Consider the following 25,760-nt stretch of genomic DNA (forward strand, 5'->3'; position numbering starts at 1 on the left):
AAAGGCAGGACAGAGAGAAAGAGGGACAGAGAGAAAGACAGACAGAGAGATAGAAAACTTTCTCCTAACTACCACTTGCCTTCTTGCTCCCCCCTCTTGAATGGCATTATGTATCACTATGCCGTGGTCAGCTGGCTTATCCTCTCTGCAGCTCTGTTCCTCATCCACACAGGAAGCAAGTACCTTGTACCTGTTGGACAAGGACAAAAGCTGAGGCTCCTCGACCTGGATCCCTCTACCAGCCTCACTTTCAAACACACTATGCTGTCCCTGGCCTCTGACAGAATTTATACTCCTTAATCTACCAGGTGTGACTGCCTGGTGAAACACAGCATCCAGGGACTTCTTTTTTTTAATTTAAAAAATATACTTTATTCATGAAATTATTTGGATCTCTATACAATTGGTCATGCCATTCTTATGCACACATTACATTGCTTTACATACAGACATCGAAATTTATTTTTCAAAGATACAAGTCTGTACATTTACTATCCAGCTCTTCTGCTGAGGCGTCAGAGGAGCCCAAATGACTGGGTGGGCCCCCTGTTCTTCTAATAAGGCAGGCAGATGTTACACGGTGGTCTTTCCCCACCACGTCTTGGCGGGCAGCTGCCCCATGCTTCAGCATGTCCATCAACACGTAGTCCTGGGCCTTGGAATGTGCCAGTCTGCAACACTGAGGGTCAACTCCTTCAGCTGGAAGATCAAGAGTTTTCAGACAGACCAAAGAGTTGATGATCTTCCAGGCACAGTTGATGTTCATCTTGGTGTGCATCCCATGGAACAAACCGTAGAGCATGGAGTCCCACGTCACGGCACTGCTTGGGACAAACCTCGACAAACATCACTGCATTCCTCTCCAGACTTCTTCTGCGTAGACACATTCCAGAAGGAGGTGTGTGACAGTCTTGTCCCCCCCCGCCCCCCCCGCAGCCACTTCGAGGACAGCGTGCGGTGCGGCTGAGAGTCCGGGCGTGCATAAAGGATCTCACAGGCAGAGCCCTTCTCACCACCAGCCAAGCCATGTCTTGGTGCTTGTTGGAAAGTTCTGGCAATGAGGCATTCTGCCAAATGACTTTGACAATCTGCTCAGGGAACCGTTCGATAGGATCCTCCCTGTTCTTTTCTCAAAGTGTCTCAAGGAGACTACATGCTGACCACTTCCTGATGGACTTGTGGTCAAAGGTGTTTTTCTTCATAAACTTCACCAGGCCTATCCTTCACAAGACTGGAGACAAGTAGAACCTCAGTACATAGTGACACTTGGTGTTTGCATACCAGGGATCCACGTACAGCTTGATGCAGCCATGCACGAAGGTGGCCATCAGGGTGAGGGTGGCATTGGGTGTGTTTTTTCCCCCGTTGCCCAGATCTTTATACATCGAGTCCCTTCGGACCCGGTCCATCTTTGATCTTCATATAAATTGGAAGATTGGGTGACTGCAGTGGCACAAGTTCTGGGAATAGACCAGACCTGTGCCACATATAACAGCAATGACAGTGCCTCACGCCTGATGACCAGGTTTCACTGACAGCCACAACACAGATGGATGCCAGGCCACGCTCCCTGGCCGGGGAATGGCATCGAGCCTGACGAACAGAATGTGCAGGGTGCGGGGAAGGCCAAGCACTCCGACGCCAGAGGGCTCATCCAGGGACCTCTCCTCCCACTGGATAGGCCACAGTGTTTGAAGCTCAGATTCCAGCTCATCAACGGTGGCACAGTGGTTAGCACTTCTGCCTCACAGCGCCAGAGACCCGGGTTCAATTCCCGCCTCAGTCGACTAACTGTGTGGAGTTTGCACGTCCTCCCCGTGTCTGCGTGGGTTTCCTCCGGGTGCTGCAGTTTCCTCCCACAGTCCAAAGATGTGCAGGTCAGGTGAATTGGCCATGCTAAAATGCCCGTAGTGTTTGGTTAGGGGTATGGGTGGGTTGTGCTTCGGCGGGGCGGTGTGGACCTGTTGGGCTGAAGGGCCTGTTTCCACACTGTAAGTAATCTAATCTAATCTAATCTAACTCTGAGCCGGAGTACTTCCAGCAAACAACACTTGCTGCAAATGTGATGACTGCAGCTCGCATTGGGATCAGCCAGTTCCCGCAGCACACAGCTACAGTACATCACCTGCCCTGCCATCTCTACTGAGTTAATTAACTTATTAGTTAGTTTATCCCTGGTTAGTCAATCTAGTTCATTTTGGAGAGTCTTTTATTTCATATTTCAGATGCATTTTCTATTAGCCAATCAGACCACAGTTATCCTGTGACGCTACCTTTTCAGTTTGCTTTCAGTTACTCCCTGTGTTTCCCCGCAGTCAGTTAGTTATTTACTTTCAGCTGTACGTTACCCTCCACCCCTGAAAACAAGGCTGTGAATCCCCATGGTCAATTAGTTATATACTGACAGCTCTGCTCCACCCTCTGACCCTGAAAACAAGGCCGTGAATCCCCACGGTCAGTTAGTTATATACTTACAGCTCTGCTCCACACTCTGACCCTGAAAACAAGGCCGTGAATCCCCACGGTCAGTTAGTTATATACTGACAGCTCTGCTCCACCCTCCACCCCTGAAAACAAGGCCGTGAATCCCCACGGTCAGTTAGTTATATACTTACAGCTCTGCTCCACCCTCCACCCCTGAAAACAAGGCCGTGAATCCCCACGGTCAGTTAGTTATATACTGACAGCTCTGCTCCACCCTCCACCCCTGAAAACAAGGCCGTGAATCCCCACGGTCAGTTAGTTATATACTTACAGCTCTGCTCCACCCTCCACCCCTGAAAACAAGGCCGTGAATCCCCACGGTCAGTTAGTTATATACTTACAGCTCTGCTCCACCCTCTGACCCGGAAAACAAGGCCGTGAATCCCCGTGGTCAGTTCGTTATATACTTACAACTCTGCTCCACCCTCCTTCCCTGAAAACAAGGCCGTGAATCCCCATGGTCAGTTAGTTATATACTTACAGCTCTGCTCCACCCTCCACCCCTGAAAACAAGGCCGTGAATCCCCACAGTCATTTAGTAATATACTTACAGCTCTGCTCCACCCTCTGACCCTGAAAACAAGGCCGTGAATCCCCACGGTCAGTTAGTTATATACTTACAGCTCTGCTCCACCCTCTGTCCCTGAAAACAAGGCTGTGAATCCCCACGGTCAGTTAGTTATATACTGACAGCTCTGCTCCACCCTCCACCCCTGAAAACAAGGCCGTGAATCCCTGCGGTCAGTTAGTTATATACTTACAACCCTGCTCCACCCTATGACCCTGAAAACAAGGCCGTGAATCCCCACGGTCAGTTAGTTATATACTTACAGCTCTGCTCCACCCTCCACCCCTGAAAACAAGGCCGTGAATCCCCACGGTCAGTTAGTTATATACTTACAGCTCTGCTCCACCCTCCACCCCTGAAAACAAGGCCGTGAATCCCCACGGTCAGTTAGTTATATACTGACAGCTCTGCTCCACCCTCTGACCCTGAAAACAAGGCCGTGAATCCCCACGGTCAGTTAGTTATATACTTACAGCTCTGCTCCACCCTCCACCCCTGAAAACAAGGCCGTGAATCCCCACGGTCAGTTAGTTATATACTGACAGCTCTGCTCCACCCTCTGACCCTGAAAACAAGGCCGTGAATCCCCACGGTCAGTTAGTTATATACTTACAGCTCTGCTCCACCCTCTGACCCTGAAAACAAGGCCGTGAATCCCGCGGTCAGTTAGTTATATACTTACAGCTCTGCTCCACCCTCCACCCCTGAAAACAAGGCCGTGAATCCCCACGGTCAGTTAGTTATATACTGACAGCTCTGCTCCACCCTCTGACCCTGAAAACAAGGCCGTGAATCCCCACGGTCAGTTAGTTATATACTTACAGCTCTGCTCCACCCTCTGACCCTGAAAACAAGGCCGTGAATCCCGCGGTCAGTTAGTTATATACTTACAGCTCTGCTCCACCCTCTGAACCTGAAAACAAGGCCGTGAATCCCCACGGTCAGTTAGTTATATACTTACAGCTCTGCTCCACCCTCTGACCCTGAAAACAAGGCCGTGAATCCCCACGGTCAGTTAGTTATATACTTACAGCTCTGCTCCACCCTCTTTCCCTGAAAACAAGGCCGTGAATCCCCACGGTCAGTTAGTTATATATTTACAACTCTGCTCCACCCTCCTTCCCTGAAAACAAGGCCGTGAATCCCTGCGGTCAGTTAGTTATATACTTACAACTCTGCTCCACCCTATGACCCTGAAAACAAGGCCGGGAATCCCCGCGGTCAGTTAGTTATATACTTACAACTCTGCTCCACCCTCCACCCCTGAAAACAAGTAATAATAACACACTTCCCTATCCATATAATCTTCACCAGGACCTGTGCACTTCCATGTATCTGTGTAACCCCAAAACACCACCTTACCAATGCAACCATTCCAGATCACTCGTTTCTTTTATTGTTTCTTTTTCAATCGTCTCTCTGGGAATTTAGAATAGTGAGAATGGAGGTTCAGGCAGTTGAATGTTCCTCCTGCAGAATGTGGGAGGTAAGTGTCCCCACGAGTGTCCCTGCTGACTACATCTGCGGGAAGTGCACCCAACTCCAGCATCTCGGAAACCACGTCAGAGAACTGAGGCTGGAACTGGATGAACTTCGGATCATTCAGGAGGCAGTGGGACTTATTGAGAGGAGTTACAGGGAGGTAGCTGCACCTCAGGTACAAGAAGGAAGCAGATGGATTACTCTCAGGGGATGAAAAGGGACCAGGCAGACAGTGCAGGGAGCTCCTGTGGCCATTCCCCTCAATAACAAGTATAAAACTTTGGATACTGTTGGGGGGGGGGAACGACTTACCAAGGGTAAGCCATGGGGTACAGATCCCTGGCACAGAGTCTGTTCCTGTTGCTCAGAAGAGAAGCGGGGAGATGAGCAGAGTATTAGTCACTGGGGACTCCATAGCTAGGAGGATGGATTGGAGGTTCCAATGGAGAGACACTCACAGTTGGTGTGATGCCTCGCAGGTGCCAAGGTTTGGGATGTCTCGGATCATGTTTTTGGGATCCTTGAGGGGGAGAGGTATCAGCCCCCAAGGTGGTCCACATAAGCACTAACAATATCATTTGGAGAAAACAGGATGGTCTCCACCTGAACCAGAGGGGTACCAATATCCTGGGTGGGGGAGGAGGGCGGTGTGTGGAAATTTGCTAATGCTTGTTGGGAGGGTTTAAACTAATACAGCAGGGGATGGGACCCTGAACTGTAGTTCCACTGTCCAAGAGGTTGAGAATGGTGAGGTCAGAAATATGGTTTCAAGGTTGCAAGAGTGCATCGACATGCAAGAAGTGGTTTGAAGTGTGTCTACTTCAGTGCCAGGAGCATCCTGAATAAGGTGGGTGAACTTGCAGCATGGGTTGGTACCTGGGACTTCGATGTTATGGCCATTTCGGAGACATGGATAGAGCAGGGACAGGAATGGTTCGTGCACGTTCCGGGATTTAGATGGTTCAGTAAGAACAGAGAAGATGGTAAAAGAGTGGGAGATGTGGCATTGTTAGTCAAGGACAGTACTACGGTGGCAGAAGGTACATTTGAGGACTCGTCTACTAAGGTAGTATGGGCTGAGGTTAGAAACAGGAAAGGAGATGTCACCTTTTTGGGACTTTTCTACTGGCCTCCAAATAGTTCCAGAGATATAGAGGAAACGACAGCAGATTCTGGATAGGAGAGAGAGTAACAGGGTAGTTGTTATGGGGGCTTTAACTTTCCAAATATTGACTGGAAATACTATAGTTTGAGGACCTTAGATGGGTCAGTTTTTGTCCAATATGTGCAGAAGGTTTTCTTGACACAGTATGTAGACAGGCCAACAAGGGACTAGACCATATTGGATTTGGTACTGGGTAAGCAACCTAGCCATGTATTAGATTCAGAGGTTAGTGAGCATTTGGTGATAGTGCCCACATTTGGTTGTGTTTACTTTAGCAATGGAAAGGGTTAGGTATATACCATGGGGCAAGAGTTATAGCAGTGGTATAACTGTTGCAATTAGGACGCAATTAGGAAAGATTTAGGATGCATAGGATGGGAAAGGAAACTTCAGGGGATGGGCACAATTGAAATGTGGAACGGGATATAGAGAAGCTGCAGAGCTGGGCAGAAAGGTGGCAAATGAAGTTCAATGTAGCTAAGTGTGAAGTGATTCACTTTGGTAAGAGTAATAAAAAGATGGATTACTGGGCTAATGGTAGACTACTTGGTAGTGTGGAAGAGCAGAGGGATCTTGGTGTCCATGTACACAGATCTCTGAAAGTTGACACCCAGGTAAATAGTGCAGTGAAGAAGGCATATGGCGTACTGGCTTTTATTGGTAGAGGAATTGAGTTCCGGAGTCCTGAGGTCATGCTGCAGTTGTATAAGACTCTGGTGCGGCCGCATCTGGAATATTGTGTGCAGTTTTGGTCGCCATACTATAGGAAGGATGTGGAGGCACTGGAACGGGTGCAGAGGAAGTTTACCAGGATGTTGCCTGGTATGGTAGGAAAATCCTATGAGGAAAGGCTGAGGCACTTGGGGTTGTTTTCATTGGAGAAAAGAAGGTTTAGGGGTGATTTGATAGAGGTGTACAAGATGATTAGGGGGTTAGATAGGGTTGACAGTGAGAACCTTTTTCCACGTATGGAGTCAGCTATTACAAGGGGGCATAGCTTTAAATTAAGGGGGGGCTAGATATAGGACTGATGTTAGGGGTAGGTTCTTCACTCAGCGAGTCGTAAGTTCATGGAATGCCCTGCAGTAGCAGTAGTGGACTCTCCCTCTTTATGGGTATTTAAGCGGGCATTGGATAGGTATATGCAGGATAGTGGCTTAGTGTAGGTTAGGGGTGCTTTGATCGGCGCAACATCGAGGGCCGAAGGGCCTGTACTGCGCTGTAATGTTCTATGTTCTATGTTCTATGTAGCTACTGCGTGTCCTTGATAAGTATGTACCTGTCAGGCAGGGAGGAAGTGGTTGAGTAAGGAAGTCGCGGTCTACAAAAGAAGTTGAATCTCTTGTCAAGAGGAAGAAGAAGGTTCATGTTAGGATGAGATGTGAAGGCTCAGTTCGGGTGTTTGAGAGTTATCGGTTTGCCAGGAAAGACCGAAAGAAAGAGCTAAGAAGAGCCAGGAGGGGATGTGAAAAGTCATTGGCAGGTAGGATCAAGGAAAAACCTAAAGGTTTCTACAGGTATATCAAGAATAAAAGAATGACTAGAGTGAGTGTGGGGCCAAACAAGGACAGTAGTGGGAGGTTGTGCGTGGAGTCTGAGGAGATAGGAGAAGTGCTAACTGAATTCTTTTCAATGTACTTGCATTGGAAAATGACTACGTTATCTTGGAGAATACTGAGATGCAGGTGACTAGACTAGACAGGATTGAGGTTCACAAGGAGGTGTTGTTAGCAATTCTGGAAAGTGGGAAAATAAATAAGTCCCTTAGGCAGATGGTATTTATCCTCGGATTCTCTGGGAAGCCAGGGAGGAGATTGCAGAGCCATTGGCTTTGAACGTTATGTCGTCATTGTCGATAGGGATAGTGCCAGAAGACTGGAGGATAGCAAGTATTGTCCCCTTGTACAAGAAGGGGAGTAGAGACAACCCTGATAATTATCTCCCAGTGAGCCTTACTTCAGTTGTGGGTAAAGTGCTGGAAACGATTAGAAGAGATAGGATTTATAATTATCTCGAAAGGAATAGGTTGATTATGGATAGTCAACATGGTTTTGTGAAGGGTAGGTCATGCCACACAAACCTTATAGAGTTCTTTAAGAAAGTGACCAAACAGCTGGATGACGGTAAAGAGGTTGATCTGGTGCATATGGATTTCAGTTCGATAAGGTTCCCCACGTTAGGCTATTGCATAAAATACGGAGGTGTGGGATTGTCAGTGATTTAGCAGTTTGGATCAGACATTGGCCAGCTGAAAGAAGACAGGGGGTGGTGGTTGATGGGAAATGTTCACCCTAGAGTTCAGTTACTAGTGGGGTACTGCAAGGCCTGTTTTGGGGCCATTTCTGTTTGTCTTTTCTATAAATGAACTGGATGAGGGCGTAGAAGGAGGGGTTAGTAAATTTGCGGATGACACTAAGGTAGGTGGAGTTGTTGTGGTTCTGTTCGCCGAGCTGGGAATTTCTGGTGCAGACGTTTCATCCCCTGTCTAGGTGACATCCTCAGTGCTTGGGAGCCTCCTGTGAAGCACTTCTGTGATCTTTCCTCCGGTATTTGTCGTTGTTTGAATCTGCCGCTTCCGGTTGTCAGTTCCAGCTGTCCGCTGCAGTGGTCGGTATATAGGGTCCAGGTCAATGTGCTTATTGATTGAATCTGTGGATGAGTGCCAAGCCTCTAGGAAATCCCTGGCTGTTCTCTGTTTGGCTTGTCCTATAATAGTAGTGTTGTTCCAGTTGAATTCATGTTGCTTGTCCTCTGCTTGTGTGGATACTAAGGATAGCTGGTCGTGTCGTTTCGTGGCTAGTTGGTGTTTATGGATGCGGATCGTTAGCTGTCTACCTGTTTGTCCTATGTAGTGTTTTGTGCAGTCCTTGCATGGGATTTTATACACTACATTGGTTTTTCTCATGCTGGGTATCAGGTCCTTTGTCCTGGTGAGTTGTTGTCTGAGTGTGGCTGTTGGTTTGTGTGCTGTTATGAGTCCTAGTGGTCGCAGTCGTCTGGCTGTCAGTTCAGAAATGCTTTTGATGTATGGTAGTGTGGCTAGTCCTTTGGGTTGTGGCATGTCCTCTTTCCGTTGTCTTTCCCTTAGGCATCTGTTGATGAAATTGCGGGGGAATCAGTTTTTGGTGAATACACTGTATTGGTGTTCTTCTTCCTCTTTTTGCAGTTCTGATGTACTGCAGTGTGTTGTGGCCCTTTTGAACAGTGTCTTGATGCAACTTCTTTTGTGTGTGTTGGGGTGGTTGCTTTCGTAGTTCAGGAGTTAGTCTGTGTGTGTGGCTTTCCTGTATACCTTTGTGGTGAACTCTCCGTTAGGTGTTCTCTGTACCATCACATCTAGGAATGGGAGTTGGTTGTCCTTTTCTTCCTCTCTAGTGAATCGGATTCCTGTCAGTGTGGCGTTGATGATCCGATGTGTGTTCTCTATTTCTGTGTTTTTAATGATTACAAAGGTGTCATCCACATATCTGACCCAGAGTTTGGGTTGAATTTGTGGTACGACTGTTTGTTCTAACCCTTGCATTACCACTTCTGCTTTGAGTCCAGAGATGGGTGAGCCCATGGGTGTGCCGTTAATTTGTTCATATATTTGGTTGTTGAATGTGAAGTTTGTTGTGAGGCACAGGTCCAGTAGTTTGAGTATGCCGTCTTTGTTGATAGGTTCAACGTCCTGTTGTCTGTTCTGTGTGTCCAGCAGGTTGGCTATTGTTTCTCTGGCTCGTGTTTTGTCGATAGAGGTGATCAGTGCCATTACATCGAATGAGACCATGGTTTCTTTCTTGTTTATGTGTATATGTGTATATTTCTGGGACAACTGGGACAACACTACTATTTTAGGACAAGCCAAACAGAGAACAGCCAAGGAATTCCTAGAGGAATGGCACTCATCCGCAGATTCAATCAATAAGTACATCGACCTGGACCCAATGTACTAACCACTGCAACGGACAACTGGAACTGACAACCGGAAGCGGCAGATTGAAACCACTACAAATGCCGGAGGAAAGATCACAGAAGCGCTTCACAGGAGGCTCCCAAGCACTGAGGATGTCACCTAGACAGGGGACGAAACGTCTGCAACACAAATTCCCACTTCGGCGAACAGAACCACAACAACAAGCACCCGAGCTACAAATCTTCTCACAAACTTTGAGACGTGTAAGATAATCAGAGGGTTAGATAGAGTGGGCATCCTTATTTCCTTGAATGGTGATGGTTAACATAAGGGGACATAGCTTTAAATTGCGGGATGATAGATATAGGACAGATGTTAGGGGTAGTTTATTTACTCAGAATGTAGGGGGCATGGAACACACTGCCTGCAACAGTAGTAGACTCGCCAACTTTAAGGGCATTTAAATGTTCATTGGAAAAACATGGATGAAAATGGAATTGTGAAGGTGAGATGAGTTTCAGATTGATTTTACACTTCGGCACATCAAGGGCCAAAGGGCCTGTACTGCGCTGTAATATTCCATGTTCTATGTTCTATCCTATCCCCATTCCCTATCCCTGTATCCTCCTCCAGCCCCTTCACTGCAAACTGTGTCTGTAATATTCAGTTCACAAATAGGAGACTCATCACATGCACAAATATTGCTCATCAACAGACAAGTGTGCCTTTGTTTAATGCAGATGTCCCAGGATAGTCCACTCCACCATTCAATCATAGCTGATGGGCATTTCAACTCCACTAACCCACATTCTCCCCGTAGCCCTTAATTCCATGTGACATCAAGAATTTATCAATCTCTGCCTTGAAGACAATTAGCATCCTGGCCTCCACTGCATTCTGGCAATGAATTCCACAGGCCCACCACTCTCTGGCTGAAGAAATGTCTCCGCATTTCTGTTCTGAATTTACCCCCTCTAATTCTAAGGCTGTGTTCATGGGTCCTAGTTTCCTCACCTAACGAAAACAATTTCCTAGCGTCCACCCTCTCCAAGCCATGTGTTATCTTGTAAGTTTCTATTAGATCTCCCCTTAATCGTCTAAACTCCAATGAATACAATCCTAGGATCCTCAGCCGTTCCTCGTATGTTAGACCTACCATTCCAGGGATCATCCATGTGAATCTCCGCTGGACACACTCCAGCGCCAGTATGTCCTTCCTGAGGTGTGGGGACCAAAACTGGACACAGTACTCCAAATGGGGCCGAACCAGAGCTTTATAAAGTCTCAGTAGTACAATGGTGCTTTTATATTCCAAACCTCTTGAGATAAATGACAACATTGCATTCGCTTTCTTAATCACGGACTCAACCTGCACGTTTACCTTTAGAGAATCCTCGACTAGCACTCCCAGATCCCTTTGTACTTTGGCTTTACGAATTTTCTCATCGTTTAGAAAGTAGTCCATGCTTGTATTCTTTTTTCCAAAGTGCAAGACCTCGCATTTGCCCACATTGAATTCCATCAGCCATTTCCTGGACCACTCTCCCAAACTGTCTAGATCCTTCTGCAGCCTCCCCACTTCCTCAGTACTACCTGCCTGTCCACCTAACTTTGTATCATCGGCAAACTTCGCTAGAATGCCCCCAGTCCCTTCATCCAGATCATTAATATATAACGTGAACAGCTGTGGCCCCAACACTGAACCCTGCGGGACACCGCTCGTCACCAGCTGCCATTCTGAAAAAGATCGTTTTATCCCAACGCCCTGCCTTCTGTCAGACAGTCAATCCTCAATCCATGCCAGTAGCTCACCTCAAGCACCATGGGCCCTCACCTTGCTCAGCAGCCTCCCATGTGGCACCATATCAAAGGCCTTTTGGAAGTCTAGATAGACCACATCCACTGGAATTCCCTGGTCCAACCTACTTGTCACCTTTTCAAATAATTCCAACAGGTTTGTCAGGCACGACCTCCCCTTACTAAATCCATGTTGACTTGTTCTAATCCGACTCTGCTCATCCAAGAATTTAGAAACCTCATCCTTCATCCTTCATGATGGATTCTAGAGAAACCTCATCCTTAATGATGGATTTTTCAACAGAGAGAGGACATTTCCCTGTGTCTTCCCACTGAAGCTGGGCTGGAATGGAATTTCTGTCCAACAATGAATTGGCTGCTTGACTCCAGCTCCCTTTGCTGAAACAAGATACTTTAATATTGACAGTAACTGGCCATCCACGAGTTGGTGATGAGAAACCAGGCAGAAGTCATTCAGAATCTGACGGTAACTGTGTACCCTGTAAACAATAACAAAGTCATGACAGAGTATCTCATATTGTTATTTCTGTCACCATTTTCTTTCATTTTGATTGCTTTTGGACAACAGCTTTTGAAGATCCTGTCATTTACACCCTCAGCTTTTGTTCCTTCATTTATTGATTTCCCCTGCCCACCCTAGTCCTTGTACCATTTTGGTCATTCCGTCATTGAAGTCTCTCCTGCCCTCCACCCATCACCGACATTCCCTTCTGCTTTCCTTCCCACCTTTCTCCTGAGATCCAAGGAATAATGCAGGTGGTTCCTTCTCTCCCACTGTCAGTACATTATCACTCACAGGGATACACAGAGATCATCAAACCACAGGCTCAAATAGAGACTGTGTCCAGTCCCACTCCGATCTCACAGTCCAGTGACATATTTATATTCTAACATTCAAACAGATCAACAGAGAAATAAGTCATTTCCAATTCTCTGCACGCCAGTCTGTAGACAAATCCCAGGAGAAAGTGAGGACTGCAGATGCTGGAGATCAGAGCTTAAAAATGTGTTGCTGGAAAAGCGCAGCAGGTCAGGCAGCATCAAAGGAGAAGGAGAATCAACTTTTCGGGCATAAGCCCTTCTTCAGGAAACATTCCTTAAGAAGGGCTTATGCCCGAAACATCGATTCTCCTGCTCCTTTGATGCTGCCTGACCTGCTGCGCTTTTCCAGCAACATATTTTTAAGCTCTAGACAAATCCTAGCCTCCAAATCACAGCGACTATAAGATCAAAAAGGACTGCATTAATCTCTCAATAGTTACCCACATCAACCAACTGAATAGTATTTTGTGAAGGTTTATAATTGGAAAAGCTGTATTGTCCAGATGCTGTGAACATTAAATAAAAACAGAGACTGCTAGAAATACTCAGTCATTTTCTCTGATGAAAGGTCATTGACCAGAAACATTCATTGTGTTTCTCTCTCCACAGATGCTGTTTGATCTGCTGAGTATTTGCAGCACTTTCTGTTTTACATCATGTAGGTTCGCTCCATGTTCAGAATGCACACAAGTTATTTAATTAAAACAGATATTCGCATAGAGTTCAGGTTGTTTATGATTGATATACGACAGAAATCTATTTGTACTTTACAATATTAAAGATACAATTAGAAACACAAATGTGGAGATCAACATTAAATATATGAACAGAATCCATCAGACATACAAAGAATAACAGAGATCTGAGTGCTGAGTGGTCTCACTTCATGTACAATATCAAAGACTGGGAAACCAACTCGAAACATCACATTTACAGGCTGGAATGTCCAGAGATTGAATTATTCCCACTGTCAATTCGAATATCTCTAACTTTTGGATCAGGCTTATCCTTTTCCATAGCGATTTTAAAACTGATGGAATTGTGGTAAGTGTTTCCCCACTAATATCTCAGTGAATTGCCCTGCCTTATTCCCCAAGAGGACATTAAATTTTGCCCCTTCTCTCAGAGGGCCAGCTACATATCGATTGAGAAGGTTTTATTGAATAAATTTAACAGTCCTCCCATCCATTACCAGTCTATGTTTGGAAAGTTAAGATCTCTTTCTCTTATAACTTTATTATCCTTACAGCTATCAGCGACCTCCCTGCATATTTAGAACATAGACACGTGGTGGGTGGCCCGGTATCTCAGTGGTGAGCACTGCTCCCTCACAGCGCCAGAGACTCGGGTTCAATTCCCGCCTCAGGCGACTGTCTCTGTGGAGTTTGCACATTCTCCCCGTGTCTGTGTGTGTTTTCTCCGGGAGCTCCAGTTTCCTCCCACAGTCCAAAAATGTGCAGGGTAGGTGAATTGGCCAGGCTAAATTGCCCGTCGTGTTAGGTGAAGGGGTAAAGGTAGGGGAATGGGTCTGAGTAGGTTGTGCTTCGGCGGGTCGGTATGGACTTGTTGGGCTGAAGGGCCTGTTTCCACGCTGTAAGTAATCTCACCTAATCTAAAAAAAAGTGCATCACAGAACAGGCCCTTAGACCACGATGTTGTGCCCAGATTTAATCCTAATGTAAAATATAGTAACTTAACCTACGCACCCCTCAACCCACTGCTATCCATGTGCATGTCCAGCAGTCACTTAAATGTCCCCAATGCCTTCGCCTCCACCACCTCAAATGGCAATGCATTCCATGCATTCACAACTCTCTGCGTAAAGAACCAAACTCTGATGTCTCCTTTATACTTTCCTCCTAATATCTTCAAACTATGACTTCCCGTACCAGTCAATCATCAATTTGCTCCTCAATTTCCTGCTGACTACTGGGGAATCTGTGTTACGATCCCATCAAAGTGATCAAACCTTTCTTTTTTCTCAGATCCACACATGTTGCTTCATTGGGCGATCCCTCAGGAACATCCTCTCCAAGTCCTGTCATGGTGTTTTCCCTCATCAAAATAGCCACTCCCATCTCTTCTCTTGCCTCCCCTTCCATCTTTCTAATGAATAGATCATTGAGCTCGATTTTGGAGTATCTGATCTTACTACTTCTGATGAAGAGTCTCTGGACTTGAAATATTAACTCTGTTTTCTCTCCATAGATGTTGCCAGACCTGCTAAGTTTCTCTCGCAATTGTGCCTGCGATTTACCCAGCTTCAGCAGCAAGTCATAGAACATAGAACATTGCAGGGCAGTACAGGCCCTTCGGCCCTTGATGTTGCGCCGACCTGTGAAACTAATCTGAAGCCTATTTATCCTACGCTATTCCATTTTCATCCATATGTTTATCCAATGACCATATAAATGCCCTTAAAGTTGGCGAGTCTCCTACTGTTGCAGACAGTGCATTCCAGGTCCCTCCTATTCCCTGAGAAAAGGAACTATCTCTGACATCTGTCCTATATCACCCCTCAGTTTAAAGCTATGTCCCCTCATGCTGGCCATCACCATCCAAGTAAAAAAATCTCTCACTGTCCACCCTATCTAATGCTCCGATTATTTCATGTGGCTCAATTAAGTCACCTCTCAACCTTCTCTCTAATGAAAACAGCCTCTCCTCATAAGACCTTCCCTCCATACCAGCCAACATCCTAGTAAATCTTCTGAACCCTTTCCAAAGCTTCCACATCCTGCCTGTAATGCAGTGACCAGAACTGTGTGCAATACCCCAATGCAGCCGCACCAGAGTTTTGTACAGCTGCAGCATTACCTCATGGCTCCGAAACTCAATCCCTCTACCAATAAAAGCTCACACACCATATGCCTTCCTAACAACCCCATCAACCTGGGTGGCAACTTTCAGGGATTATATTCCAAGTTAGATCTTCATGCTCTTTCTTCTACTATGTCTGTCATGTTAGGAAATTCCTAGTATGAGCCTTTTTTTGGTTTTAATGACATCACTGTCGTGTTTGAAGCCATCCCCAGATGCTATCTCCCTCCTCCTCTCTTCCAGGTTGTGATTGAAGAGATATTTGCAGCTGTCTGGGCTGTTATTTCCAAATACCTTAGCTTAATGGTGATAGTAACAATGGGACACAGTTCTCCAATACAGTGTTTAAGTTCTGATCTATCTTCTCTCAATGCAGTTCTTTGATCTAAGGAAAATTTGTACTTCAATACCACGGAGGGTGGTGTGTGTATGGAATGAGCTGCCAGAGGAAGTGGTGGGGGCTGGTACAATTACAGCATTTAAAAGGTATCTGGATGATGCCTGAGACAAATCTTTCACATTGGTCTTCACCACATCAGATTTATATTCATGAATATGGAATAAATCACAAACACAGTGACATGATTCACTGTGATTAAAGTAATAATACAAGAAGCGATACATTGGATTATCATGGTTTGTGTATGTGTATTAGTGTGCGAATGGGCATAGGCAACATTAATTATCTTGGACACCACTATCATTTTCATAGTTATCTTTTTGGTCTTAATCAACTGATAAACCATTTCTTTTCCTGTCGATTTTACCCATTAACAATTTCCCTGTGCTTCCTTGGCCTTTCTAAGTTTTTTTTAGTTTTCAGTTCACCCATTTAGGTTCTAGGCTGAGCTTCCACTGTTTTTTAATTGTTTTGTCAGGATCAGTATCTTTCTTTGACTGTTTCATGTCACCCTGTATGCTTGGGGACACCTATGGAGCACGAGATTTGGAAATATAATGATATCTGTTGTTGGATCATGTTTACTTTGTTTCTTTAGAATCTCACTTTTGAGATCCTCCCACTGATTTGTCGTTATTTTATCTTCAAATACCTGCATCCAGTCCAACTTCTCAGATTATCTCTCAGATTAAGAACATTGAACACAGAAACGTACAGCACAGAACAGGCCCTTTGGCCCAAGATGTTGTGCAGAGGATTAATCCTAATTTCAAATAAAAAAACTAATCTACACACCCCTCAATTCACTGTTGTCCATGTACAAATCCAGCAGTCACTTCAATGTCCGTAATGAATCTGCTTCCACTACCACCGCTGGTAATGCATTCCATGTGCTCACAACTCTCTGCGTAAAGAACCTAATTCTGATGTCTCCTCTATACCTTCCTCCTAACACCTTAAAACTATGAACCCTCGTGGCAGACTCATGAGATTTGTTCCCCCTGACGTCATCGTTTTAATCTTGTTGTCTTTGTCTTGTTCCATATTAATGTCAGCAGCTCAAAAATAGTCCCTCTCTCTGAGTTCATCCAGAAGACCAGCTTCATTTCAGAATTGCTTTTCCTCTCACTGAGCTCTTATGTGCTAAAGGGGTCAGTTAAATATGATACAATAGTCTTTTTTGCTCTCAGTGTCTTTCACACTGTTCATATTTAGAGATATTTGAGATATGAAATCCCCAAATACTCTAACACTTCAAAATATTCAAAAATGTCTGACATACTACTCTTCTGTTTTCCTCAGAGGATTTGGTCATCACCTGTAAATTACTAGCAGTGTGGCTGCCACCTTTTTAAAACGATCTCAGCTGAATCCTTATCGTGTCTTTTGTAAATGCATTGAGTATATCAATGAAGGCCCTGTTAACCAGAGTGGAGGAGGAGAGTTGAGGATAAAGGGATGCATATTTATAGGGATGTCCAGTATGGAAACAGACCCTTAATTCCAATTGTCCATGTTGACCAGATATCCTGAAGACATCTAGTCCCATTTGCTAGCATTTGTCTCATATCCCTCTAAACTCTTCCTGTTCAAGGACCCATCCAGATACCTTTCACGTGTATTTACACGAGCACCGCTCCCCCCCCCCCCCCACCCGACTTTCTCTGGCAACTCATTCCATACACGCAACAACCTGTGCAAAAAAGTTGCTCTTTAAGTCCCTTTTAAAACTTTTCCCTCTCGACTATGCCTTCCAGTTTTCGATTCCCCTACCCTGGGGAAAGGATCTTGGCTATTCACCATATCCATGCCTCTCATGATTTTATAAACCTCGATAAGGTCACCCCCCCGCACCTCCCCCGCCCCCAGTCTCCAAGCTCCAGGCCAAATAGCCCTATTTGCAAGGAAGTATGAATCATTCTTTTGCTAATTATTTTAGCTGTGTTCTCTATTAATGATCTTCCTGTCAGTCTAAAGAGAGACAGTAATCGCTTCCAGCACGAGGGAGGGAGAAGCTCATATTAGATACACGCTGGTGGAAGGTGACATCGAGTCATAGGGTGGTACAACATGGTACAACTTGTCCATGCTGACCAGATGTCATAAATTAATCTAGTCCTTTTGCCAGCATTAGCACCAAATCCCTCTCAACCCTTCCTAATCATATACACATTCAGATGGCATTTAAATGTCGTAATTGTACCAGCCTCCACCACCTCCTCTGGCAGCTCATTCCATACACACATCAATCTCTGCATGAAAATGTTGCCCCTTAGGTCCCTTTCAAATGTTTCCCCTCAAACCATAAATCTATACACTCCAGTTCTGGACTCCCCCACTCCAGGGGAAATACCTTGTCTATTTACCCTATCCATGCCCCTCAGGATTTTATAAACCTCAATAAGGTCACTCCTCAGCCTCTGATGGTCCTTCTAAATCTTTTCTGAACCCTTTCAAGTTTCACAACATTCTTCCTATAGCAGAGAGACCAGAATTGAATGTGGTATCCAAAAATGGTCTAACCAATGTCCTGTACAGCCACACCATGACCTCCCAACTCCTACTCATTGCACTGACCAATAAAGGAAAGCAGACCAAATGTTTTCTTCACTATCCTGTCAACCTGCAACTCCACTTTCAAGGAACTATGAACCTGCAACTCCAAGGTCTATTTGTTCAGGGACACACTCCAGCACTTTACCATTAAGTGTATAAGTCCTGCTCTGATTTGCCTTTCCAAAACGCAGCACCTCACATTTATCTCAACTCCATCTGCCACCCCTCAGCCTATTGGCCCATCTGATCAAGGTCCCACTTTACTCTGAGGTGACGTTGTTCACTATCCACTGCACCTACAAATTTGTTGTTATTGTAAACTGACTAATCACACCTCCTATATTCACATCCAAATCATTTATATAAATGACAAAAGGTAGTGGACCCAACACCAATCCCTGAGGCACACTGCTCATCACAGGCCTCCAGTCTGAAAAACAACCCTCCACCACTACCTCTGTCTTCCACCTTCAAGACAGTTCTGTATCCAAATGGCTTCTTCCTGTCTTCCATATGAACTAACTGTGCTAACCAGGCTACTATGAGGAACCTTGTCAAACACCTTACTGAAGTTCATATAGAACATGTCCACTGCTCTGTACTGATCAATCCTCTTCGTTACTTCTTAAATAACTCAATCAAGTAGATGAGACATGATTTTCCACACACAAAGCCATATTAACTATCCCAAATCAGTCCTTGCCTTTCCAAACACATGTAAATCCTGTCCTTCAGGAATCTCTCCAGCAACTCGCTCACCTCCAACGTCAGGCTTATTGGTCTATAGTTTCCCAGCTTTTCCTTACCACCTTTCTTAAATACTGACACCACATTAGCCAGTCTTCCAGCACCTCACCTGTAGCTATTGATGATACATTTATCTCAGCAAGGGGCCCAGCAATCACTTTGCTAGATTCTCACAGACGTCTAGGGTACACTTGACCAGGTCTTGGAGAGTTGTCCACTTTTAAGGATTTAAAGCCATTCAGCACCTCCTCCTCGATAATATGGACATGTTTCAAGATATCACTAGTTATTTTCCCATGTTCTATATCTTCCATGTTCCTTTCCACAGTTAACACTGATGCTAAACACTAATTTATTATGCCCCCATTCTCTTGTGTTTCCACACATTGGCTGTCTTCTTGATCTTTGAGGAGCCCTATTGTCTCCCTGGTTACCCTCTTGTCCTTAATATTTTTGTAAAGCCCCTTTGGATTTTCCTTAATCCCCTTTGCCAAAGCTATCTCATGTTCCCTTTTTGTCCTCCTGATTTTCCTCTTCAATATAATTCCATAGCCTTTATCCTCTTCGAAGGACTCACCCAATCTCTGCTGTCTATGTCTGACATCTGCTTCCGTCTTTTTCTTGACTAAATAAAACCTCCATTTCTCGAGTCATCCAGCATTTCCTCCACCTACCACCTTGCCCTACACCCTCACAGGAACATACCTTCGCTGGAGTTCCATTATTTCATTTTTGAAGGGATCCTATTTTCCAGCCATCCCTTTACCTGCAAACATCTGCCCGACCCCAAACAACTTTTGAAAGTTCTTGCCTAATACCATCAATATTGGCCTTCCTCCAATTTAGAACTTTAATCTTTAAATTTAGGTCAGTGCTTTTCCACGACTGTTTTAAAACTAATACAATTATGCTCATTTGCCCCAAAGTGCTCCCCCACTGACACCACAGTCATCGCAGACTGCCTTATTTCCCAAAAAGACATCAGGTTTTACACCTTCTCTAGTCGGTATATCCACACATTGAATCAGAAGATTTTCTTGTACACACTTAAGAACTTCCTTTCCATCCAAGCCCATACTGTTCAATTTATCAAATGTATATTATTCTAAGGCATTAGTTTTCACATTCAACACCCAGCTGCAATTTGCCACTTATGATAGAACCCATTTGATTTGAGTTCCATTGAATTCAGACAACACGTAGACATCTACTCTTCCATATAGACAATGAAACTTGTTCTGATCCCCAACTGATGGTAATACTGGACCAGAATCAAACCCGGTTTGATGGATCATAGGTTTAATTTTCTGTTGCTAAGTTAGTTAACGTGGTGGTTAGTCACTGAGGCAGATTTGGTCCAACTGGGAAGGACATACTATATGGTCACTGTTAGTGTCAGGGTCAATATTGTAGATGAATTGGAACAGCTTCACTTTAATACCTTAGGGCAGACTTGATAACATATGAAGATTATGCCATGATCTTGAGAACTGCTAACATTTTTAGAAGTGCAAGTGTCTTAAGTGAAATTTAAAGGTAGTGAAGATTGTATAGATGGTTATAATCCTGTGATCAAACAGTTTTGATCAGGTGTGAGTTGGTGACAGCCTGTTTGAGTGTTCACACTGTCCCTTGGTTGGTTGTTGGTTCAGAGTCATCATCAGCTGATGATCACGAGGTGATGGTCAGAATACCCATGTGCAGCCCAATGCACCGAATGGCCTCCTGCTGCATTATGCCAATTCTGTGATTCTGTTTTCCTCATTGTTTGGATGTGAACATTGATCACGTGTTTCAACACAATAACAAAACTGAGATTGGGAATTTAGTAACAACCAATCACAATATCTGAACATGTTCCATTGTTTTAACTCACTGTGTTCTGTTGTACCGTGTAGTTTCTCCTCCATACCCTCTCAAGCTCACTTCACTCTCATTCACAAGACCCATCCTGGCTGTTTAACTTGAAAAAGAATGATTTGCATTGATAGAATGATAGGTGTCACAATGATAGGTCTTTTCAAACTGCTTTACGGTCAATGAATCCTTCCAAAGTATAGTTTCAGTAGGAAATGTGACATTGAGTGTTCACAAACTCAATGTGGTAATGACCAAATCACCGATTTCTGCATTAATACCTGGGAGTAAATATTGAACAGAACTCTGTGCATAACATCCCCACTCTTCATCCCAGGCTGCAAAAGGATCAGGATGTGAACATAGGAGATGGCTCATTGTGAATTTCTAGTCTTCACTTGATTCAGGGAGGATGCTACAGAATCAGACATTTCCAATCCTTGCTCAAAAAGATGTGAGCTCAGTCCTAGTAATGGTAGGCCAGTCAGTTTAATGTCAGTGATGAGGCAGGTTTTATAAGTAATAATCTGGGCAAAAATTGATAAACACTGGGATATTTCTAGTTAATCACAGAGCCAAGACACATTGTAAAAGGCGGATTTTGATTCACTAATTTTATGGAATTTTTTGATGAAGTAACAGTGAAGGTTGATGAAGGGAATATATTGGATGCTGTTTTGGAAAACATTTGACAAAAATGCCACATAAAAGGCTCCTGACAATGTTGAAGTTCACAAAGTAGGACAGTCGGTATTAGTTTGGATGAAATCATTGGCTACAGGACTGAACAGCAATATTACATCTTTCCTGTTGTGCATTGACCATGACTATGTTCTGTACTCCAGCTGTAGCCTAACCTATCAATAAAACCTCCAATGCTTCAGCTAATAAGAAAATGTATGATTTTGTGACCACTGTACAATCCTCCCACTCACCTTCAAGGACTTGTGGACATTCACTCCAAGGTCTTGTCTCTCATTATGTCACTCTCTGTTCCCAGTTCAGTGTATTGTCACACTGTCTCCCTGTGTTCACCGGTCAGTGTGTTATCTCTCCACCTTTCTTTCTTCCCAATTCTGTGTTCTCCGCTTGTCTCTCACTTTTTCCAGTTGTGTGGTCTCTGTTTTTCTCTCTCTCTGTTCCCAATTCAGTGTGTTGTCTCTCTGTCTTTCTCTATTGCCAGTTCAGTGTATTATCACACTCTCTGTCCTCTCTATTCTCAGTTCAGTGTTTTATCTCTGTTTCTCTCTATTTTTAGTTGTATGCTCTCTGTTTCTCTCTTTCTCCATTCCCAGTTCAGTGTTTTGTCAGTTTATCTTACTCTATTCTCAGTTCAATGTGTTGTCTCTTTGTCTCTCTCCATTTCCAGTTCACTGTGGGTGTCTCTCAATCTCTATTCCCAGTTCAGGGTGTTCGCTATCTCTCTCTATTGCCAGTTCTGTCACTCCCTGTTCCAGTTCAGTGTGTTGTCTCTCTCGATTCCAAGTTGTGTGTTCTCAGTTTGTCTCTCACCTCTCCCAGTTCAATGCATTCTCTGTTTCTCTCTCTCCGTTCCCAGTTCATTGTGATGTTAGTTTATCTCCTTCTATTCCCAGTTCAGTGTGTTATCATCTTTTGTCTATGTTGTCTGTCTATCTCTCACTATTCCCACTTCAGTGTCTTGTACCCTGTTTCCCTCTTTTCCCAGTTCAGAGTGTTGTATCTCTGTTGCTATTGCCAGTTCTGTGTTGTTCCTCCATCTCTCTCTGCATTCCCAACTCAGTGAGTTGTCTCTCTGTCTCTTATTTTCAAGTTCATTGTGTTGCCACTCTGTCTCTCTCTAATCCCAAATCACTGTCTTTCATTACCTTGTGGTCTATTGCTTAGGATTCGGTGCTTTCACCGTCGTGGCCTGGGTTCGATTCCCAGCCAGGGAATGGGTGAGTTTAATTGTTTTTTGGGCGGCACGGTAGCTCAGTGGATAGCACTGCTGCCTCATAGTGCCAGAGACCCGGGTTCAATTCCCGCCTCAGGCAACTGTCCCCGTGACTGCGTGGGTTTCCTCCAGGTGCTCCGGTTTCCTCCCACAATAGGTAATCTGGCCATGCTAAATTGCCCGTAGTGTTAGGTGAAGGGGTAAATGTAGGGGAATGGGTTTGGGTGGGTTGCTCCTCAGGGGGTCGGTATGGAATTGCTGTACTGAAGGGCCTGTTTTCACACTGTTAGTAATGTAATCTAATCATTATGTCTCTATTTCCAATTCAGTGTGTTGTCTCTCTCTGTCTCTAATCCAAGTTCACTACCTTGTCACTGTCTCTCTCCATTCCCAGGGCAATGTCTTGTCACTGTCTCTCCCCATTCCCAGGGCAATGTCTTGTCACTGTCTCTCCCCTTTCCCGGGGCAATCTCTTGTCACTGTCTCTCTCCATTCCCAGGTCAATGTCTTGTCACTGTTTCTCTCCCCATTCCCAGGTCAATGTCTTGTCACTGTCTCTCCCCATTCCCGGGGCAATGTCTTGTCACTGTCTCTCTCCATTCCCAGGGCAATGTCTTGTCACTGTCTCTCTCCATTCCCAGGTCAATGTCTTGTCACTGTCTCTCTCCATTCCCAGGTCAATGTCTTGTCACTGTCTCTCTCCATTCCCAGGGCAATGTCTTGTCACTGTCTCTCCCCATTCCCAGGTCAATGTCTTGTCACTGTCTCTCTCCATTCCCAGGGCAATGTCTTGTCACTGTCTCTCCCCTTTCCCGGGGCAATCTCTTGTCACTGTCTCTCTCCATTCCCAGGGCAATGTCTTGTCACTGTCTCTCCCCTTTCCCGGGGCAATGTCTTGTCACTGTCTCTCCCCATTCCCAGGTCAATGTCTTGTCACTGTCTCTCCCCATTCCCGGGGCAATGTCTTGTCACTGTCTCTCTCCATTCCCAGGTCACTGTCTTGTCACTGTCTCTCTCCATTCCCAGATCAATGTCTTGTCACTGTCTCTCCCCATTCCCAGATCAATGTCTTGTCACTGTCTCTCCCCATTCCCAGATCAATGTCTTGTCACTGTCTCTCCCCATTCCCTGGGCAATGTCTTGATGCTGTCTCTCCCCATTCCCAGGTCAATGTCTTGTCACTGTCTCTCTCCATTCCCAGGGCAATGTCTTGTCACTGTCTCTCCCCATTCCCGGGTCAATGTCTTGTCACTGTCTCTCCCCATTCCCGGGTCAATGTCTTGTCACTGTCTCTCCCCATTCCCAGGTCAACGTCTTGATGCTGTCTCTCCCCATTCCCAGGTCAATGTCTTGTCACTGTCTCTCCCCATTCCCAGGTCAATGTCTTGTCACTGTCTCTCCCCATTCCCGGGTCAATGTCTTGTCACTGTCTCTCTCCATTCCCAGGTCAGTGTCTTGTCACTGTCTCTTCCCATTCCCAGGTCAATGTCTTGATGCTGTCTCTCCCCATTCCCAGTTTAGTATGCTCCCTCACGATCTATCTCTATTGCCAGTTCATTCTGATGTCCACCATTGTCCATCCTTAATTGTACAGAGGGCAGTTAAGAGTCAATTTGCTGATGACATAAAGGTGGGTAGGAAAATGAGTTGAAAAGACAAACCATCTGGCAAATGGAGTACAATGTGGCAAAGTGTGAAATGGTGCATTTTGGCAGAAAGAATAATAAGGCAACATATTACTGCAATACTATGGCTGAAGAGCTCAGGGATGGAGAGGAATCTGGGTGTCTTCGTACACAAATCACAGAAAGATAATCTATATGTATAGCAAGTAATCAGGAAGGCGAATCGTGTCACATTTTATTGTGAGAGGAATTGAAAGCAAGAGTGTGAAGGCTCTGCTTCACTTACCCAGGATGTGGGTAAGGCCTCATGTGGAGTGCTGTGTACAGTACCAGTCACCGTACTTACGTTAATGTGTTGGAAGAAGAACAGGTTTACTAGGCTAATACTCGGAAGGAGCGGATTGTTCCTTATATTTTTCTCGGGATTTACTCAATCCCTGCTGTTAATACCTGACATCTGCTTCCTTCTTTTTCTTGACCAGAAACATAATTGCTCTAGTTATCAGCATTCCCTACCCCTCCCAACCTTGCCCTTCAACCGAGTAGGAACAGACAGTATATTAGACGCCATTATCTCATTTTGAAAGTTTGACATTGTCCAGCTGTGCCTTTACCTGTGAGTATCCACCCACAATCAACTTTCAAAAGTTCTTGACTAATACCATCAAAATATGCTTTCCTTCAATTTTGAATGTTAACTTTTAGATCTGATCTATACTTTTACATCAGTATTTTACAACTAACAGAATAATGTTCGCTCCCCCATTGATACCTAATTCACTTGCCCTGCCTTATCCCGAAAAGGTCAAGTTTTGCACCTTCTCTAGTCGGTATATCTACACACTGAATCAGAAAACTTTCTTGCACACACTTAACAAATTCCTCTCCATCCAAGTCCTTAGCAGTATGGTAGTCCCAGTCAATGCTTGGAAAGTTAAAATCCCCGACCATAACCACCCTATTATTCTTGCAGATAACAGATATCTCCTTACAAATTTGTTTCTCTATTTCCTGCTGACTAATGGGGGTTTAAGGTCTCTATTGTGCAATCCCAATAAGGTGATCATCCTTTTCTTATTTCTCAGACCTACCTAAATAACTTTCCTGTGTGCATTCCTAGGAATATCCTCCCAAAGTACAGCAGTAATGTTATTCCTAATCAAAAACGCCACTCCCCCACTTCTCTTGCCCCTTTCTATCCTTCCTATAGCATCTATAAACTGGAATATGAAGCTGCCAGTCGTGTCCATCCCTGAGCCCCATCTCTATAATTGCCGTGATATCCCAATCCCTTTTTCCCAACCATGCCGAGTTCATCCGCCTTCCCTGTTACACCTCTTGCATTGAAACAAATGCAGCTTAATTTATCAGTCCTACCTCATTCTCTGCTTTGTTCCTGCCTACCCTATTTGACATGCTCCTTTCCCCAACTGTACCAGTCTCAGACTGATCTCTTTTCTCACTATCTCCCGAGGTCTTCCCCCTACACCCCCCTCACACCCCACCTCTGCACCCTTTCCCACCCTGCCCTAGTTTAAATCCTCCTGAGCAGCTTGAGGAAATCTCCCTGCCAGTATATTAGGAGAGGTTGGAAATCTTACAACCT

Source organism: Chiloscyllium punctatum, chromosome 29, assembly GCF_047496795.1.
Source record: "Chiloscyllium punctatum isolate Juve2018m chromosome 29, sChiPun1.3, whole genome shotgun sequence".
Classification (NCBI taxonomy): Eukaryota; Metazoa; Chordata; class Chondrichthyes; order Orectolobiformes; family Hemiscylliidae; genus Chiloscyllium; species Chiloscyllium punctatum.